General features: G+C 31.4%; 1 pseudogene; it reads left to right on the top strand.

Annotated features, from left to right (window-relative positions):
• LOC132742387 (solute carrier family 35 member E3-like) overlaps window positions 1–8,341 on the top strand; it is a 28,903-nt pseudogene extending 20,562 nt beyond the window's left edge.
• Window positions 8,342–20,231: the final 11,890 nt, after the last annotated feature.

The following is a 20,231-nucleotide window of genomic DNA, read 5'->3' as shown; positions in this document are numbered from 1 at the left end:
GACAAGCTTGTCTATTAACCCTTTCATCTTTTAAGCTAAGGTTCCACATACATAAATACAGTAAACTGCACTTATAAAGATATTGCTTATAATGATATACCGCTTTTAACGATGCTATTCATTAATTGCCACGGTCCCGCCTCTTGTTTTCAAATTTGCTGCCTCTTGGATATAACAATATCAATATAACAATATAAATTTGGCGGTCCCCTGAATATCATTATAAAGGGGAGTTTACTGTATATATGCACAGTTTTGTTTTAGTACATTGCATATGTAGAAAGAAGGGAGATTATGTTATGTTTTCTAGCAATTTTAGATTATTCAGACTTGTATATAAACAGATGGTGCTGATGGTGAATTTTATTGCTTCAACCATGTTGAATTTATCGCTTTGCTATTAATGTTTGGTGTATAATTATATTGATATGTTATTATGTCACATCATAAACAGTTCCGTATGAAAAAGACTCACAAACAAATGCATTTTAAATATGTCTAATTTTCTAGCTCTTGATCATTGATGAGTTAGAAGATCTTTTTAGTACATATGCAAAGTGCTTTGAAATAATTGACACTAACGATTATTTAGAGTTAAAGTATTTCCCATGGTCACAAAAAGGAAAATGTTATATTTCATCATTGCATGTCTGTATAACACACAAATACACAAGTTTTGTTGAGCATGACAATTAATACCAGTATTCATCAGTTACTGTTTTAGATAGTCATGTGATACAATAACTGTCCCAGCTCAATAGGTAGAGCATTGGACTTTGAATGGCGGCACAGATTCAATTCCCATATAGTGCAGGTCACTTTCATTGTGATTGATCATGAAATCCTTTCTTCAATTACTCGCATTGTATCTCTGCTCTGATAGATACAGGAGTTATTCTAGTTACTTGTGAAAGTGATAGCAATTCAATGTGCCTTACTGCCTTGATTCGGACGTTAAATAACCAACACCACACCATCACCACGCTTTCAAAATCATTTTGTGATTTTTTTTGGCACAATTGTCCAATAGTCTGTGGTAAAAATAAAATAATATATATGTAACATTTTCCTGTTATAATAAACTAAATATAAAATGATATTCACACTCTATGTTGTGTTGAGTACATAGCATACATATCTTGTTGAAGAGGACTGTTTATAAAAACAGCCTTAGTTTCAACATTTTGATGTATAAAAATAAACTAATGTTTATGATATGTCTTAACATTAATTATGTTGAAGAAAAACTAGTGTTTATTATGTATCATTTTTAAGAATAGAGATGTTTTATCTATTATTTTTAGGAAAAACCAATATAGAGATTGTATAAGTAACTAACATGGAGGTTTATATTTTGTGTTTTACAGGTGTGATGGCCTACACTCATCTGAAAATGGCAGAAAACAAGAAGGCGGAGCTACCAATTATATCATCAGAAAGTGATACCAAGTCCTGATGTAATCATAGGTCAACGAAAAACTAGCATAAAGTTTCTTCTTTCTGTGTATTAAAATATTTTAGACATATCTTTTCCTGTAAATGAGTAGGTGTGTTAGATATAACAAATTGTTAAACAGCAGAAGTTGCTTTGTTTAAATTAGAAAATATTCAATGAATATTTAAAATGAACATAAAAGTAATTGCTTTTATTTGAATGTTATTATGAAGTGTTATATATTATAATACTGGGACATTATGTAATGAGCAAGCAACAGGTGATTAATGCCAAATTATCTTTTCTCCAATCAGGTGTACATGCCTACCATTTTGTCTTGTTGATCATTGTAAAAGGGTATATTTTGGGCGTGAGACTAAAAATAGTGTTGGAGCACCACACTAAATGCCGTATATCAGTGCATACCAGACACATAGCTTGAATGATTAAATGCTAAAATCTCGTCTTTGTACCCATCAAAATGCACTTTAAGACCCCTAATTCACTTGGATTTGTATTCAATAATGAAAGAAAATTGTGAAAATCAGCTAAAAAGCAACATTTTTATTTGTTTGGGTCGTCGGACCAAACAAATAATGGTAGCGAAATTTCAGAGCCTGATGTTCTTATTTGCAAATGCCGAAAGTAGTCCAAACACCTTGAAGCGGTTACTTCCCTTCATATGTACATTAACGCCGAAAAATTCAGGGGAGATCACTGCGTAAAGATTGTCAAATGATAGGTGCATTAATTTTCGTAACAAAAAAATAGTTCCCGATGGGTCGAAGATTTCTAATATTGTGTTATTCTTATAGATATACATGCTTATATTCAGCTCCATGATTTATTTACTTCAGTGTTAAACAACAGGTTTACCGTGAACAAAATAAATCGTAATCAATAAGGGTTACAAACTCTAATTTAGAATAATACGGTATTCTTTAGGCTGTTATCTTATAGCTCCCGTGGTCGAGGGGTTTACACGCTTGCTTTGGAAGCAAGAGGACTGGAGTTCAAAACCCAGTTCAGGCATCGTTTTTTTGTTTGTTTTTTTTAAACCAAATAAACATTGAATTCAATATCAGTGCAGTGTTGCATTAAGTCTTACTATAGTTATAACACTTGAAACAGCATTGATGACACTATACAAACAAATTGGTTTATAATCTCACAACCTTCACCTTTCTGACATTCTGAGACCCAAACAAATTCAGCGCCTTCTGTGCTTTGATTCTATAAAATTATTGTGACTATGATTTTTGCAAATTTCTTGAGATATTGCTCCAACACTGTGGTGAGTTTTGTCTCTAGTAAACAGTGTTAGTGAGAGAAATATCATCCAAATGGCATAAGATTTTAACGGTCATTAGTATTTAAATGGTCTAAACATGATTTTATGAAAAGTTATCAATGTTAGTGTTTGAAATCATTTTTTGTCCAATAAGTTTGCAGTAATTCAAATTGATTTTTTCCTGCTACTGTCCAGTTTATTAGCTGGATAAAACCTTGCCGGAAAAACTTGTCTGTCTCCAGGCATTACGCCACATGGTTAGCCTATGAAGACGTCATATGGTTAGAAGCAAAACAAAACTACATATAGAGGCTGTTTTATCGAGGGAATAGTAAAAATAAAACCATTTAAATAATCTAAACACATGATCAAACTATGCAAAAGCAGAATAAATAGAATACAATGACTGGTTGTTGCCGAGATAGAAGGTTTATCCGGTTCACTGTTAAAGCTTGCCAAGATTGACTTTCTCGCTCACCCGATAAATCTTCTCAATCCCAACATCAACCATGTATTCTCTATGTTACATACTTACTTTGGTAAATTGGCCCAGTATTAATAAGTCTAGTAAATTGACTGTTTATAAAAACAATTTCAAACACTAAATTGATTAGTGTTCATAAGTAAGCATTTACCAATTAGATTGGTCGGACGGCTATGCTGTTCTTTACCAATTTGATCTTTTAAATGCTTACTTATAAACAATAACTGCTGTATATATAATTTATATACTACTGCTGCTTATCGATTGATGAGCTGTCCATTTGACACCAGCGTAAGACAATTTCATCAGTAGTTGCTTGCCCCATTATATGATGTCCCAGGTATATTTATTGACTATATTGAAACATGAACATGGGAGAAGTTGTAGAGAAATGTTTCACTGTACAGAATGTGTTTATGCTAGTTATTCTGGGTTGTTTTTATTGTACACGGATCTTTGACATGAAATCACTTATCACTCTATTCTTTCATCACAAAGTATTTATTCTTTATTTGAGCCGTGTCACGACAAAACCAACATAGTGCGTTTGCGACCAGCATGGATCCAGACCAGCCTGTGCATCCGCGCAGTCTGATCAGGATCCATGCTGTTCGTTATCAGTTTCTCTACTTGTAATAGAGTTAGTAAGCGAACAGCATGGATCCATGCTGGTCGCAAACGCAATATGTTGGTTTTGTCGTGACGCTGCTCATTTGTATTCTTTACAATTTATATAGGAAATTTTATTGAGGTAGCTCAAGAGCAGTGTTAAATGTAACAGAAGGTTTTGAACCTTTAGCTTGCTGGTGGCAACTGATTTTACCCATGACACCAGTGCAGACCAAGATCAGACAGTACCGCATTGTTTGCTAGTCAGTCAAAAGAAATTATTTTTAAAATTTCCTGAAAAAATTATAAATAATTTTGTCCGGTTGAAAGATGGATAAGTCCAGATAATATTTTTACGATTCAATAAGCAAAAATGTAAAAGACACATTTGAAAATAATAAGAGTAAATATTCTTGTGAGATATTTTGTTAAGTAGTATTTTTGATGCTAAAAGAATTAGTTCAGAAAACAATTTGTTGTAAAGTATTAGTATTTGATCTGGGTCGAAATCACTTGTTTTGTTTTAATTGGAAAAAAAGTATTTTTCTGCCATTTTTAGAAAAATAAATTATTTCTTTGTTGAGGGTATTAAAGATGGACTTCTATTTTAATTACGCAAAGTTTGCCTAATGTTAGTCAGGGAGCTACTTGTGGGACCATATTTGTAATGGGTTATTATAATCATTTTATTGTTGTGTTGTTAAAGGTTTTTATTTATTTGAGTTTTATTAAATCTTTTCACTAAGCATAATTCACATTTTAAATACTGAATGAAATTTTATTGTAAAATTGTTAATGGCTGAAAGATCCAAATATTTTCCAGAAATGACAAAACATTTATTTTTGAAGTTTATAATATGAGCCGCGCCACGACAAAACCAACATAGTGAGTTTGCGACCAGCATGGATCCAGACCAGCCTGCGCATCCACGCAGTCTGATCAGGATCCATGCTGTTCGCTTAAAAACCCTATAACAAGTAGAGAAACTGATAGCGAACAGCATGGATCCTGATCAGACTGCGCGGATGCGCAGGCTTTCCGCGCAGGCTGGTCTGGATCCATGCTGGTCGCAAACCCATTATGTTGGTTTTGTCGTGAAGCGGCTCATATACAATATTTAATTAAGACATCTAATTATCTAGATATAAGAGGAAGGCACTCGATAATCAAAACAAATAGGTAGAGGCTAGTTGGGTTAACTTACTTATTTTTCCATACTGTCAATCAAAATTATTCCATTTTCTATTGTAGTTTTGTATTTGCCAATAAGATTGCCATGTTAGGTTTATCGTTACATTATTGTGAAATTACTTACATTTTTGTATTATTAAACAAGAGCTTTGGTGACATTGTTGGGCATTGTTTATGTGACATAATTAATGATAACTGTCTGAGATTTACCTGCAGCTCAGTATATAGTCCTCGGAAATCCATTTTATTTTTCGTTGCTGTATTTTTACTTAGTACTCATTCATGGACAATTTATTCTTCCAAAGATCATATTTATCATTTTGTTCATCTACCTTGGAAATTATGAATCACATGCAGTGTTATCTCCCTTTTGAAATACATGACCATGATATTATCTCCCTTTGTTTCACATGTTCTACTTTAGTTCAAAACTCCTGACTGTGATTACCTCCCTTGGCAGATTGTAATCGATGCCTTCACAGATGAAGGACACATATTCAATTGAAAATCGTTGTTTTTCTTTTTGTGTTTTATTTTTAACTTTTCATACCTACATTCGCTATAGTTTATCAAAAAATTATCAGTATATGAAATAATGAAAAATAAATTCAAAAGCTAAAAAATATAAAATTGCAAAATATTGTTGACTCTGTATTGATAAGGGGAGATCACTGCGTAGGAGATTGCTTTTAGTTCATCATATACAGTGTTACCTGCCTTTGAAGTACATACAAAGCGTCATTCTGTCTTGAAAAGTTACTTGTGTGGTGGGTTGTGACATTCAAGGACCCATATTTATAAGAAGTAATATTCTTTCCTTTCCTTCTTGCAAAAATTCATTTTCCTAATCAAGTTTACCTCATTTGAAAATCCATGTCCCTAAGCAGACAGTGCAGTTACATGACGTTTCATTAAAAATTGTTCATCTCTAGAATATTAATTCTTTTGAGTTTATATTGCCAATGGTAGAACTTTATTTATGTTACAAAGTTTTGTTTATGTTATGTGCTTAAACATATTTTACATACTTGTTTAGTTTTACACAAGTTACCAGTTTGGAACAAGTCAGTGTAGTGTAGACTTGTTGATGTTTTTCTCAAGGCTACACAACAGTAAGCCATTGAAACTCGCCAATATGATAAATTGGTGTTGTGCAGTGTTTACTACACATTTGAGCCAAGTCATGACAAAACCAACATATCAGTTTCTCAACTTTTAATAGAGTTGGTAAGCAAACAGCATGGATCCTGATCAGACTGTGCGGATGCGCAGGCTGGTCTGGATCCATGCTGGTTGCAAACACTCTATGTTGGTTTTTGTCGTGACGCAGCTCATTTATTTTTTGCTGTCAAGATAATATTTACAATCAAAAGATATGCATAATTATGTTATGTTATGTTGCATAATTATGTTATGTTATATTATTACTGTTGCTTTATCTATGTAATAAATATGCTTATATGCAAAATGAATTTTCTTTCAAAATGATAATCTTGTTAAGGACATTATATATTTTAATCATGACAATTTTGTTAACCAGTCATTTTCTATAGATACATGTATTTGAATTGTGTTTACTTTTTGAATTTAAAAATATATTATTATCATACTACCGGTATTAGTTTTAAAGATTTTTGGCAGGTTATATGGTTGTTTGCATAGCGTTTTTGGTTATATTGCAAATCATTTATATAGGTCATATAACCTGTCAAAAAATCTTCATAACAAATTTATAATACAGCAAACTTCAATAAAATGAAAATTTTTCATAAATTGACTACAGTTGCATATATAGTTTATATCAACATCAGGATTATCCAATGAAAAGTTACGTTACAAATGTGCAATATTATATGTAAAAAAAAACAACATCGTAATATTGTCAAAAGAATTTAACTGTATAATTATGATACGTTAAACCAAGATGGTAAATTTTAGTTCTAAAGTAACTTTATAAAGAATTTAAAAATGCATGCAAGAAATATATTTTTCAGTTGATCATTTATAATTTCTTTTGTTTTAGCGCATTCCTGAAAATATAGCTTTATTATAGAAAAGCTTTACCATTATGTCATTGCTTTATATTATTTGCTCCCAGAGATGAGAAGAACTTGTAATTGTATAATCATTCAGTTCTGAAATGCATTTAGTTTTTACACATGTAACCAATCAAAATCATTGTTATAATGTTACATTGTCCAATCAAAAACCAGAACAATAGTGTATTTATTGTTATAATTCATTTTAGTTGAACACCACTAAATGTTTTTCCCTTATGCATGAATTTTTTTCGTGAATAAATCTTTGTTAACATAGAAAAGAAAACAACATATTGATTTTCATGTGTGAAAATTGAAAAATTGACATGTCCATGATGATCCAAGCAATTTCATCATAGCTGTATTTTTGGTCTTTAGCCAAAAAGCACACCTCCATCACTGCTCAATGTACACATGCCACTTCAGTCACATAGCAAACACTGTCCCTGTAGCCACTTAATTAATGTTCCTTTTTGAAAAAAAAAAAGTTACATTATTAAATTGCCTCCGGCATGCGGACAGGAGGGCAGACTGCCTTCTATTTGTCCCAATCATATTTTCTACATGCATAGTAGTAAGTCTTACTTGATACAAAGGTTCAGCACCATTTAACATGATGTTAGGCTTCCAGGTCAAAGGTCACACTAAAGAGGTCAAAGGAAAATGCTTATTTGGAGCAAAAACTTCTACCTGCATTACTGGATTGTAAAATACATGTAAAATGTAATAACATTAATATTTAGTGGTGGTTAACCTGATTTTGAATTACTCATGCAAATTATTCCATTAAAAGAAATCCATAACTATACCATAGTTAAAGTTCCATGAACTTGCCATTATTGTTGTATATACATGTAGGTACATTCAGGCATCATTCTAAATTGATTTTTTTCGTGAGAGATTCTGGATTAATTCATTTTATAGATATTCCTATTAATTCATTGAATAGATATTCCTATCGCATAAAAACTCTGACGAAACATGTTAATGAAAAACACTATTTAATTTAAATATTTATTTTCTAAATACAGTGAATTACTGGATGTATTTTTTTCCATGATGGAACAACATCGGTTTTATTATTCTTCATTATTTTTGTTAATTACTTTTTTTATTGTTTTCCATTATTTTAAATATTTTTCTTTGTTGTAGAATCACCTGAACATGCCTACTGTGCCATATACTGTGATTTTGTATTATAAATATTTGATAAAATTTATTTTGTCAATGTGGAAATTTATTTCTGGTTCAATTATTGCACAATTGTAAAATAAAAATAAAAAAAATAACAGTCCTATGTTTTCATTTTTAAGACAAATCGATGGCTCAGCGCAAAACTCAGCTAACACCATTTTTTGAAATTTTACAGGAGGGTGAAAAAACTGTTTAATTTTTTTCCCTTCATGTATCTTTTAAATATTCTAACATTTTTGAATCATGCTAAAGGCCTTGAAACTTATATGATTAGTCATTTTCTAGTGGAATTAATTCTTAGTGGTTTAAATGCAATATTTTGAGTTAGCATGGGTTTTGCACTGAAAATCAAAGACTTTCCTAAAAACAAACTAGCGCAAAACTAGGCTAAGTCAACTTGGATGAGTTTTGCACTTGTAAATAAATGATTTGTTAAAACTTAAGTTGTAAAATATGTGCTAAGTCAAGTTAACATAATTTACAAATCTATTTGAATTATATAATAAGAGGAAAAATTACATACATTGAACATTCTGAAACAATTCAAAAAATTTAAATTTCAAAATTGATATTTCTATTTCTCTATTAAATAGTTATTTAACAATGCAACTTAGATATGACAATATTTGTAACTTAGACTGAACATTACGTATTAAACACTTGTAGGGGCGTCCGTGGCCGAGTGGTTAAGGTCGTTTACTTCAAACCACTTGCCCCTCACCGCTGTGGGTTCGAATCCCTACAGAGACTTTGGATTCTTTCATGTGAGGAAGCTATCCAGCTAGCTTACGGAACGTCGGTGGTTCTACTCAGGTGCCCGTTCGTGCCTGAAATAATGCACAGAAGGGCACCTGAGGTCTTCCTCCACCAGTAAAGCTGGAACGTCGCGATATGACCTATACTGTGTCGATGTGACGTAAAACCCAAAACAAAACAAAAAAAACAAAAAAACACTTGTAGTCTTATAAAATAGCAATGATGGGAATAAGGGATTATGCCTGAAGTGAACGTATAAATAAGACCTTTGTACATTTCATTGAAATGTTTGGGTAATTTTTGCACAAGCGATCAGAGCGCAATTTGAACTAAATCTTTGTGGTTCATTTTCTTCACATCGAATGTTTTGTTTTTGTTTTTTTTTTAAAGTGAGTTGCTCTGTCTGAGAGAGCCTGTTTTATAAATTATACTTAACAAATATATTTGAGAAATTAGCTGATTCAATACTGGCATGGCACGAACTGTTTCTCATTTTTAGTACATGTGTATTTAATGTTTCTGTTCCTCTACACAAACAATTAATTAAAATTTTGATAGCATACCACATTGTTCTAATTTTGTTAAGCTTGGAAGTTATTATTATAGAATACAAATTGCTAATTCCCCCTTTTAAATGTTTCATCTTAAAAACCAAAAGCTTTAATTGAAATTTCACTTGATAGACTTATTCTTTTGGATGCAATGATATGATCGAACCCTTGTTGTTATGTACAGCAATATATTGTGAATTACAATACATTGATTGCTATGAAAAAAATGTTATAAAAAGTGTAAAGTAATAGCTATGAACAGATGTTTTTAATGTTTAAAGCTCTGCACCTTAATCATGTTTGAAATGTTTATATAATTATATAACATTAAAAGTTAAAACTTTATCAAACAATGAAAATATTTGGACTCATGACCTGGCTTATGTGATATTCACTGGTAGGAGTATGTAAAAGCCAGGTCCATAGACTTACTATTATATACTGTAAATTTAAAACGGGAATATATTAATTATTAAATTCTACATTTGGTAAATTTAAACAAATAAAAGTTATTGGACTTATGCCAATCATCTATAGGTTAAAAGATTGGGAGGGGGGAACAACACATCAAAAACACCAGGTCGGTTTATATGTTTAATATCACTACCGGTTTCGGGTAAGATATACCCTTCATCAGGTTGTGCCAATCATGTTAGATAATCATAGAGAATAAGTGTGTGAAGTTTCAATCCCTTCCCTTCAGTAGTTATGGAGATACCAGCTTACACCAAAAATTTCTACGTATAAAAAAAGAGGCATAATTATGCAAAAAGCAAATCAGAGTTATGGGACTTGTGTCAATCATGTTTGATAATCACAGAGAACAAGTGTGTGAGGTTTCAATCCACTCCCTTCAGTAGTTTATATGGAGATACTTGCTTTCACGCAAAAACTTTACCACTGTGACGCCAACGCGGCAAATGGGCGACTGCATTAGCTCGATTATTCTGTGAATAGTCAAGCTAAAAATTGTAGAACAAAAAAGCATTTTTAAAGGTTTTTTTAAGCATAAATTAGAGGAGTTATTAGAATATTGATTAATATAGGTTTGAATTCATAGAGGTTTACAACATATACCAGAACCGTATTTATATCAAGATCTGGATTTTAATCCAAGTAAAAGTTACAGCCCTACTATTGATAAATTAAATTCATCAGTTAAACTCTTATTTTAGTATGCTCTGTAAAACAATAGTAAAGGAAATAAACCATTTACAATTTTCATTATCAACAAATTCCATTTTCAATATCAACAAATTCCCACATCATTCTTCAGTTCAAATATTGAATTATATTATGTTTATGATGAGAATTCACAGCTTTCACGTGTGTAGAACTGTTATTTAATTTCGCATTTGTATCATAGTTTGGGTACCTTTCTGTTGAAAAAGTGTCAGAGTTAAATCGTATACATATACATGCACAGTGCGGTAACTGGAGTGCGGGTATCAGTTACCCGCACTCCAGATAATGCCCGTGGATTGGTTCATTCTTGTCGGGGTTTACATATTGTGACGGCAGAGAAAGGGAAAGGGGCAGAACTATCATATTCAAATGCTCGTTCATTGGTTAATTTTTTCTGGGGTTTCATATTATGACAACAGGGAACGTGCTGTCATGTTTGACTATGATACAAAAGAGAAAGAACACCAAAACACTCGGCAATCTGATTTATACTCGGGGGCTACGCCCCCTCGTACAAATCAGATAGCCTCGTGTTTCGGTGCTCTTTCTATTACTTAACTTTGTTTAACTTATCTTTCATTTAATCTGGACAAGCAGGCCCGTTGTCATGATTTTGTGATTGTATGGCCAATTTGGTGGTTCTTAAAGGGGCCACTCCCCAGGAAATTATTTTATTCCAGGATGCTCTTAGGAGCGTTTTCCCGTGTATTTGACACAGTTTAAGTCTGCCGCTAGTACATATAATTTTGGCATATGTCACTGATTTTTTACAAAGATTTGTGCGAATAAAAGGTTGACTACCAATCACATAACGGACGGACAGTTGTACATAAAATATGAATAATTAATATTTGACAAATGAAATATATACAATAATTTATGTTGTTATAATTCTTCATTTTTATCTGATAATCATAAATAAACAAATACAAGAAATATTACATACAAGGACAGTAGTATGCAGATTGTGTTCACAATGGTTTAAGCTTAATAATCAATAGATTAGAGTCTCATTTTATGTGAATTTTCCCCAAAACATATCGCTGTCGTTCGTTTTGGAAACAAAAATAATTTTGGTTGATTTGGTTTCTATGGAACTGTGTCACACGTCATGATATCTTACTATTTTAAACTTTTATCCGACAGCCCTGACTGGGTATTGCAAAGAAAAATTATATTGTGATATATTGCAATATTAACAGACTATGAACTATGTTAAATGCTAAAAATCAAGGGTAAGATCTACATAACCTTGACTTCATAGTTTAATTGTTTATATTATGTCCTTCTAATTATCTATTTTTGAGAGGCCCTGTTATTTTAGATTTTGCACTTTGTTAAAAGTAATATTGTTTGTAAATTTCAACAACTTTATGCAGTATCATTCAAAGTCAAGCTATATACAAGTAGAGAACACTTCCTATTCTTTTTATTTAGAAGGGTATATAAGAAAATAACCACATAAAAGCTAAATCAATAATTTTCGAGGGGCTACAGTTAACTGCATTGGCCAATTATGAATATTATTTTTATTCAGTGCATATCATATTCATCAGCTAAAATTTAGTCCTCATCTGTTTTATTATAAATCTAAAAATAGCTTTTTTTTATTATAAATCTAAAAATAGCTTCTAATTATGCCTTTTTAAATATGGTTCTGAATAAGACACAAATTTAGAGTTTAGGGTAAGGGTCTGTCAGAGAATGCACAGGATAAACTAAATTCTTACTCTAATTCAAATTACAGAACAATACTTCTCTTTATCTTACATTTAAATTCAATGACACTGTTTGACTAAAACTTCTTTACAAATGGATGCAATGTCAAGTCATAATAGCAAAAATTGTTGACTTCTTGCAATAGCTTAAAAAAATGTCACACCAATGTATGGCCACACTGAATTAAGGCTTTACAATATACGAATTCTACATGTATATGGGTCATTAAAACTATTGCAAGTTTAACCCTTTCGCTGCCAGAGACACTAATGTATGGCCACACTGAATTAAGGAATGCTACATGTATATGGGTCATTAAAACTATTGCAAGTTAAAAACAGGGTGGTACAAATGTAATTTTAAAGGAATATTCTTATATTCTATGGTGTAAAAGAACTACATGCTATAGCTTCATAATATGACTTAGTGCAACACTTAGGCTTAGTCAAGTTAGACTAGTTTTGCACTGGCAAATTTTTGTGGGTTGAAAACAAAAAATGGTGCAAAACTCATACTAACTTGACTTAACCTAGTTTTGCAGTAACTAATTTGATCAGTTTGACTTAGCATGTTTGCTTGAAATTCAAATATAATTACTAATACAGGGAATATGTTCAAAACATTCTCAGAGATCAAGGGATATTTGATTAACTTTCAGAATTTATGGAAAAGTCATTTTAGGTGAAATATGGACTTAGCTGAGTTTTGCGCTGAGCCATCGAAATGACTTTTAAAGTTTGCAACCTCAAAATTTTGCCTTTTGGCATCCAGTTTCAAATTTTAATGTAACCCTTAGCAAAAAACAATAAAAAATTCAATATGCAAAAGAACCAATAGGCTGTTGCTAAAGAATATATTGTCTGAGATGGGAGATAAAAAGTTTTTATGTTCGATTTAATGCACTCAGTATTCCAGGGTGTTTCGGTGCAAAGTGTTTTTACATGAACACATGGCAATTCTAATAAATTCATATTATGATCACTCATTTTTTAATGCCACAGATTCCTTAGTTTTATAATGTCACTGCAGTATATTCCCATTTGAATTATCCCATACCAAGCTGTAACTTTTAAAGTTAAAAGAAAAACCCATATTTTTAATAACAAAATGAGCGATAATTTTTTGCTTTATTAGTATTCAACATGTCCAGGTTATTCTGAAATGTTTAAATTCAATTTTTCCATCAAACAAGTCACACGTATAGGAAAATATCAAACAAGTACCCACAATGCATCACAATAAGATCATGGGGGTAGAACGCTATAAATTAGTACAGCGTGTTTATTTTCATTGACAATACTGGAGCATATATTATCAGTCAATTATATTTTGCCCCCTTTCTTCATCAAAAGGGGATGGGACACTTCAATGGTTTTCATTACTAAGATTATAAAAGGAAATGAGTGTTATTAAAAAAAATCTACAAAGCTTAATGTTCCCCCACTAACCTTTCCACAAATGCCTGGCATTTGCAGTTGCAATATTTGCCGCTGCACCAACATAAATTGTCTTAGATCTTTAGTCCACAATGCACAATATATCATATCCCCAGAAGACTAATAACAAATTATGGTTCCTTATTTTTTTTATGATGGCATTTCTAATGACTTATCCACTGCTGCACAAATAGAATCAAAAATTATTCACCAATGTTGAATTTGATGTTTACAACAATCATTCATTAAATTGTCTGGTAAAAAAAAATGAAAAGAAAGAGCTGTGAAGAGTTGTTTAATTTTAACCGAAAGAAAGTTTTTTGTGTCGCCTTAAAAAAGGCGACAAATAGGGATTACTTTTGTCGGCGGCCTCGTTGTCAGCGGCTTCCGTGTCCCCTTTAGCTTGTCCGGAGCATAAGTCAGTCATTATAAATCAGATTGACTCCAAACTTGGTATGCATACTTCTTATAATGACCCGAAGTGCAGTGCACAAGAACCTGTACTCTGCACTTCTTAATTTTTTAGTTATTGCCCTTTGTTAATTTTCATACTTTATTTTTGTCCGGCCCATTTCTCCTAAAGTATAAAAGCTATGGACTTGAAACTTTATAGGATGATAGATCTCTTTAAGAAGAAATGCAGTGCACAAGAACCAGTACTCTGCATTTCTAATTTTTTGAGTTATTGTCCTTTGTTAATTTTCATACTTTATTTTTGTCTGGGCCATTTCTCATAAAGGATAAAAGCTATGGACTTGAAACTTCATAGGATGATAGATCTCATTAAGAAGAAGTGCAGTGCACAAGAACCGGTACTCTGCATTTTTTATTTTTTGAGTTATTGACCTTTAATAATTTTCATACTTTTTGTTTGTCCAGGCCTTTTCTCCTAAAGTGTAAAAGCTATGGACTTGAAACTTTATAGGATGATAGATCTCTTTAAGAAGAAATGCAGTGCACAAGAACCAGTACTCTGCATTTCTAATTTTTTGAGTTATTGTCCTTTGTTAATTTTCATACTTTATTTTTGTCTGGGCCATTTCTCATAAAGGATAAAAGCTATGGACTTGAAAATTCATAGGATGATAGATCTCATTAAGAAGAAGTGCAGTGCACAAGAACCGGTACTCTGCATTTTTTATTTTTTGAGTTATTGCCCTTTAATAATTTTCATACTTTTTGTTTGTCCAGGCCTTTTCTCCTAAAGTGTAAAAGCTATGGACATGAAACTTCATAGGATGATAGATCTCATAAAGAAGCAGTGCAGTGCACAAGAACCGATACACTGCATTTCTTACTTTTTGAGTAATTGCCCTTTGTTAATTTTCATACTTTATTTTTGTCCAGGCCATTTCTCTTAAAGTACCGTATAAAAGCTATGGACATGAAACTTCATAGGATGATAGATCTCATTAAAATGAAGTGCAGTATCTATATCTCTTTAAGAAGAAATGCAGTGCACAAGAACCAGTACTCTGCATGTCTTATTTGTTGAGTTATTGCCATTTGTTAATTTTCATACTTTATTTTTGTCCAGGCCATTTCTCGTAAAATATTAAAGCTATGGTCTTTAAACTTCATAGGATGATAGATCTCATTAAGAATAAGTGCAGTTTACAAGAACTGGTACTCTGCACTACTTATTTTTGAGTTATTACCCTTCATTAATTTTTGTACTTTATTTTTGTCCAGGCCATTTCTCATAAATTATAAAAACTATGGACTTGAAACTTCATAGGATGATAGATCTTATTGATAAGAAGTGCATAGCAACTGCTGCTCTGCACTTCTTATTTTTTGAGTTATTGCCCTTTGTTAATTTTCACATTTCATTTTTGTGCTGGCCATTTCTTCTAAACTATATTGTTCACAAGGCGACACATCAGACTCGCGGAGTTCTAGTATTTTTGTAGAATTGTACACATCTTGAATATCAAAATTGTCTGCTGACTTGCCCAGTTATGAATTCTGACCTATCTGTGTGTAAGTTTAAAGGGAATTTAGTATGAACATTAAAGCCACCTGGGTAGAATACCTAGTCTTGACAGCTTGGATATGCAGGCTAGTCTGTCTACTAGAAGCACAGGACTAGAATGCTTTTATTGTAAGGCTTAAACTCCCCGCAAGGTGGATGACCATCTACTTTAATAGGAAAGCTATTAAGCATGTTTGATTTGTTTCAGAACTACAGTCATGTGTAACTTGTGTTAAAAGATATACCAGTATCATTCATAACTTTTTAAAGTTCCTTTGAGTATAACAAAATCAACCTTTGTAATTTAAACATATTTCTTTCCTGGCATTATAATTGTGTTGTCAAATTTGTACCATGATTCTTAGTCTAGTGGTGGCAAAAGATATCATTGCCTTCCGATCATGGCCTGCACTGTTTACTATTAAGTCAGTACATATTTTTTTAATTTTCCCTAAAAATAATAATTGATCTAATCCAGATTTAAAGATGAACAAGTCCATTTAAGATATCTAGATATTTATTTGACCTCTTACTTGTACAGAAAAGATTTTGAACCATTGAAGAACTTACTGAAACTCCGGTAAACATTCATTGAAATAATACCATATTACATTTGATTTGCAAAGTGAAAGCATTCATATGTATAGTAATGTTATGGTGAATTAAGTAACTGGGATGAAGTTTGTATCTCAGACCCTTTGTAACCTAAAGACAATTAAAGTTAATTTATTTATATAATTAATTCATTTGTAAAGTACTACATCACATCTATGGTCATAATTATGGTGACTTTCCGCCTGTCCTGATGAAGAATAACCTCGGGATTCCCCTCCATGTATTAAACCAGGGATGAGAGGGCACCTGATACGGAGGGCTAACTACCACACTGAAAGCCGAGGGCAGTGTTCCCTTGGATTTTATGTCTAACTCATGTTATTCATAGACTTCTTTCATCTGGCATTAATGTCAATTATAACTAAATCACATTACATAGTCAATGATTGATATTGAACAGTGTGTCTCCACAATTTAATCACATGGGTCAGAGGTGTTAGGGTTTATTGCCAAATAAAGAAAACCTATACATTCTGCACAAGTCTTTTTTCCACCTACTTTCAGAACTGATCATCTTTATCTCGACCATCCTAATAAACATAGAATATCAGTTTATATTTTACAACAAAAACTCCTAATAATCACAGTGCCTATACCATGTGACATTTGGTGATATGCTTGGGGTAGACATTTCAACTTTTTTTTTAATTTCATTATTTTTATGGGACCACTCATTCTAGTCAATACTTACAAGTTTTTTGGGACAAAAAAAAAACAGTATTTTTTTTCACAAAATGAAACACGTGCGTTTGGACAATCAGAAATTCATGCTGTTTCACTTTATGACAAAAATACTATTTTTTCCCCAAAAACATTCTCTATTCATGTATTGGTTACTCACTGGAATAAGCAGGCTCTATATTTCATCCCATAGAAATAATGGGTATGTTTGTTGTTTATATGTTTTTTCTTTATCAAATATTGAGAAAAATAAATGCTGGAATGTCTTAATACTGGTTTCCTGTCCCATGCAGATCGCCAAATCACAAAATAATAACACCATGATAATAATACTTACATAGAGCAGAGAATGTTAATGCTAGATGTTTAATCTTATTCTTTTACCTTGCATGGACAGTCTATGATGACATGTAAAACACAAAATACAACAAGTTTTTATTTGTTTTTCAATTTTAATACTGCATAAATAACATAATACAAATGAAACATGTACCCTATCTTAGGATAAACAATACTACAAATACAATCTTTGATTAATTAAGGCAGAGTATTATAACATATGCCATAACTCAGGGAGGAATATGTTCCAGATAATTGACCAGCAGTCTCTACTTGATTCACACATATAAAAAAAGTTCAACAGTTCTGTATTCTATCTCAAAACACCATGTCAGTCATATAATTTTAAACAAGTCTAATCATAAATGTTTATTTTTACTAAATTTTCTTAAAATAGACTTGTTCTAGTTAGTTGTATTGAAGTAAAATATGGTATTTATATTTTCTATTTAAAACAAATTATGAGATTATTTTTCCCAGCAGTTTCCACTCAAGAATGCTATAAAAGTTAATTATCTAAAAGAAAATAACAACACATTTTCATAACATTTCTGGAATCTAAAATAGAAACTTAAAGAGAGAAATTTTATTTTTCTAACTATAAAGGAAGCTTACGAAAATGAGTTTTACAATTGTTTACGATAGAAATATATGGTTTTATTTGAAATAGGGAAAAATAGCAGTTTTTACTTTTTACAACATTACAAAATAAAAAGCATATCATTCTGTGATGGTAAATAACAAGTGGAGATAATGAAACATATACAAATTGGTATTGTTTAAGAGACAGCACCTATCATTCTGCAAATCCCCCCCCCCCCCCAACACTACAAGTTATTATCAAGGGAAATAACTCTGTCTAAACCTTGCAAAATCAATCTAACATTCAGATAACATAAGATTATTCCATTGCTATTTGAAATAAACAAGTATGTATAGTTTTGTAGACTAAGACATATGCTGCCATATATTGCAGGTGGGTATTTCACAACCTGGCATTGAAAGACAATCAGTCTGTGATATAAGTGGAAGTTATTATCTAAACTGGAAGACATAATGTTGATTGTATCTTTACATAACAGCAGTAATGCACTGTTATAAATATGTGCTTGGGTAGAAATAAATTCTATACTCAATTTTTGATTTCATATAATCTAGATGCAAGTTGTTATTTTAATCTATACTCATGAATAACATTTTGATACACAAATGTGCAAAAGTCCCAAGCATTTCAACATCCACTCAAGTGCTTGATATTAACATAGAATCTTTGTGCTACAAATAATAATTGTTTAGAACCAATAAGGACATAACCAGTTAAATGACATAACCAGTTAAATGACATAACCAGTTAAATGACATAACCAGTTAAATGGCATAACCAGTTAAATGACATAACCAGTTAACCCTTAAATTTGTAAAATGAATATCCCTGGAAAATACCCAGTACTAGATGTCAAACTTGTGACTACAATACTTACATATGTGAGGGGGAAAAAAATTGAGATTCAAAAAAGGTTTGATTTGCGCGTAAAAGAAGAAATAATGTACTTAAAATTAAAAAGACTGAAGCATTTCAAATAAAACTTAGTGACTAGAAATTAATCAAAATATTGTAATTTACGATATGAATTTCAATTATTAAGACATTCCCAAAAATTTAGGAAAATTGGACGTTGGCAATCAAGGTTTATGCAATAGAGATACTGCGGACCTCGGTAAATGTATTTCAGCAGACAACAATTTACTTTGCTTTTACATTTGATTTTTTTGAAAGATTAAATTTATTTCATCTGTAGGCCGTTTAATTAAATTACAAGTACAATACATGTATAAATAATGACAATAATAAAGATTAGCCCTATCTTTGTAATATAGGTGTGTTTTAACAAACTACAATTAACAGGTGAGTTATAATTATAAACATTATTATCACGAGAGGAACTCTGAACAACGTGTTATATAATTGCATAGACACATTATTTGGCGTTAATATTTTGAAACAGGAATCTCCCATCCTGAATATTGTCCCGTCAACAAGTAACAATGAAAGGAAAATAAATCAACATTTTAACAGAACAATTTATTTATTGAACAATTTAATACCTAACTCTAGGAACAATTACCTAACTGTAGGCACAATTACCTAACTAAAGGCATAGAACTAGAAACAGAAGGCATAAAATCAACTTTTAATTACATCTTTCGAAAAAATAACAAAAGAACAAATAGCTTGACTTAATCATTATATTATCATTTTAAAAATAAATCAACTGCTCAACATAATTTTGTTTATCTTCCTAAAAGTCTTCACCAAAAAATAATCAAATTCAAAAACCTCTGGCCATACATCAGAGTAATTTAACATTCAGTTACTTAAGTCTCATAAAAAGATGTAAAATTATTGTGTAATAAATTTTCGCATATGATTGTACTACACAGCAGCAGTATACACATGAACACAATTACATAATATCAGCATATATAACATTACACAGGGGTGAAATTTTGATACTTAACATCTTTAAATCATATCTAAGTTAGCAATAGTATTGTCAAGAAAAACTTTGCTTTTGGTAAAAAAATCCTAAATTTCGAAATATTTTTAAACTGACAACTTTCACCTATTATTAGTTAATAAATGATATCAAAACAGCATAAAAATGTCTAACATTAAATAACACAGCCTATAAACCTTTCACCAGAGAATGTTATGGAAAAATATGTTAA

The sequence above is a fragment of the Ruditapes philippinarum genome, unplaced genomic scaffold, assembly GCF_026571515.1.
Source record: "Ruditapes philippinarum isolate M1 unplaced genomic scaffold, ASM2657151v2 ctg1363_1_1_1_1, whole genome shotgun sequence".
Lineage (NCBI taxonomy): Eukaryota > Metazoa > Mollusca > Bivalvia > Venerida > Veneridae > Ruditapes > Ruditapes philippinarum.
Note: the sequence above shows the minus strand (reverse complement) of the source record. Positions and strands in the feature narration are given on the sequence as shown.